The following is a 2,777-nucleotide window of genomic DNA, read 5'->3' as shown; positions in this document are numbered from 1 at the left end:
CACAGGCTTCCAGTATCCGTATACACTGCTATATACTACTTTATACACCGCAGGAGAAATGCTAGCACAGGCTTCCAGTATCCGTATACACTGCTATATACTACTATATTACACCGCAGGAGAAATGCTAGCACAGGCTTCCAGTATCCCGTATAGACTGCTATATACTACTATATACACCGTAGGAGAAATGCTAGCACAGGCTTCCAGTATCCGTATACACTGCTATATTACTACTATATACACTGCAGGAGAAATGCTAGCACAGGCTTCCAGTTTCCGTATACACTGCTATATACTACTATATACACCGCAGGAGAAATGCTAGCACAGGCTTCCAGTATCCGTATACACTGCTATATACTACTATATACACCGCAGGAGAAATACTAGCACAGGCTTCCAGTATCCGTATACACTACTATATACACTGCAGGAGAAATGCTAGCGCAGGCCTCCAGTATCCGTATTATACTGCTATATACTACTATATACACCGCAGGAGAAATGCTAGCATAGGCTTCCAGTATCCGTATACACTGCTATATACTACTATATACACCGCAGGAGAAATGCTAGCACAGGCTTCCAGTATCCGTATACACTGCTATATACTACTTAATACACCGCAGCAGAAATGCTAGCACAGGCTTCCAGTATCCGTATACACTGCTATATACTACTATATACACCGCAGGAGAAATACTAGCACAGGCTTCCAGTATCCGTATACACTGCTATACTACTATATACACCGCAGGAGAAATGCTAGCACCAGGCTTCCAGTATCCGTTACACTGCTATATACTATATATACACCGCAGGAGAAATGCTAGCATAGGCTTCCAGTATCCATATACACTGCTATATACTACTATATACACCACAGGAGAAATGCCAGCACAGGCTTCCAGTATCCGTATACACTGCTATATACTGCTATATACACCGCAGGAGAAATGCTAGCACAGGCTTCCAGTATCCGTAAGGACTGCTATATACTACTATTATACACCGCAGCAGAAATGCTAGCACAGGCTTCCAGTATCCGTATAGACTGCTATATACTACTATATACACCGCAGGAGAAATGCTAGCACAGGCTTCCAGTATCCGTATTACACTGCTATATACTACTATATACACCGCAGGAGAAATGCTAGCACAGGCTTCCAGTATCCGTAGTTTCTTGTGCTGCAGAATGGGCAAAACAAAAATGTGAACAGGACCCTCAATTTACGCAGAAGAATATAATACTTACCACACACTGTACATTCTGAATATAATACCAACACATACTGTACCCTCTGAATATAAATCTGCCACACACTGTACCCTCTGAATATAATACTACCACCCACTGTGCCCTCTGAATATAATACTTAGAGATGAGTGAACTTACAGTAAATTTGATTCGTCACGAACTTCTCGGCTCGGCAGTTGATGACTTTTCCTGCATAAATTAGTTCAGCTTTCAGGTGCTCCGGTGGGCTGGAAAAGGTGGATACAGTCCTATGAGACTCTTCCCAGGAATGTATCCACCTTTTCCAGCCCACCGGAGCACCTGAAGGCTGAACTAATTTATGCAGGAAAAGGCTTCAACTGCCGAGCCGAGAAGGTCGTGACGAATCGAATTTACTGTAAGTTCGCTCACCTCTAATAATACTACCACAAACTGCGCCCTCTGAATATAATGTTGCCATACAGTGCACCATCTGAATATTATACCACAACCGCAGTAACACCCCTCAACATCCGTTAGCTGATGCTATTACCACGGGAGGGGGGCATTGGGGGTGTTGCTAGTGGATGATGGGGGGTGCTACTACTGGGGGGGTGTTGCTGGAGGATGATGAGGGTGCTACTGGCCACCCCCCCTGACAGTATCACCCCCATCATCCATCGGCAGGATCATCCTCCTGGCAGGAGCACCGCCATCATCCACCATCAGGATCTGCTGATGGAGGTGCTACTGCTGGAGGGGGGGTGTTGCTGGTGGATGATGAGGGTGCTACTGCTGCCAGGAGGGGAGCATTAGGTAGGCAGCAGTTCCCCCACATTAGGTAGGCAGCAGTTCCCCCACATTAGGTAGCACAGGATTCTCCACATTAGGTAGCATAGATTCCCCACATTCGTTAGCACAGATTCCCCACATAAGGTAGCATAGACTCCCACATTTGGTAGCACACATTCCCCACATTAGGTAGCATAGACTCCCCACACTAGGTAGCATAGACTCCGCACATTTGGTAGTAGTTTTCCCCACATTAGGCTGCAGGTTCCCCACAATGGGTCAAAGTCTCCCCACATTAAATCGCTGGTTCAACCTGCCCCCCCCCCCCCCACACACACACACACACACGACCACACACACACACACACACACACCAAAAAAAGACACATACAACACATGAGAGACACAAACACACACACAGTCAGAGAGACACACACTCACAGACAGACACACACACACACACAGACACAGAGAGTCACACAAACACACACAGTCACACACACAGAGTCACATACACACACAGAGTCACATAGACACACACACACACAGTCACATACACACACAGAGAGTACACAAACACACACAGAGTCACACACAGACAGAGATAGAGACAGACAGAGCGACAGAAACACACTCACCCATCCAGCGCTGCGCTCCATCTCACCGGGGCACCCTTCGTCAGGGCCGGCGCAGACGTTGGGAGCGGAGGCCGGGCACATTGCTGGTGAAGGCGATGGGGGGGGGGGGTGATGACGGACGGGTG

The sequence above is a fragment of the Hyla sarda genome, chromosome 7 (genome assembly GCF_029499605.1).
Source record: "Hyla sarda isolate aHylSar1 chromosome 7, aHylSar1.hap1, whole genome shotgun sequence".
Lineage (NCBI taxonomy): Eukaryota > Metazoa > Chordata > Amphibia > Anura > Hylidae > Hyla > Hyla sarda.
This window is presented reverse-complemented; position numbering follows the sequence as displayed.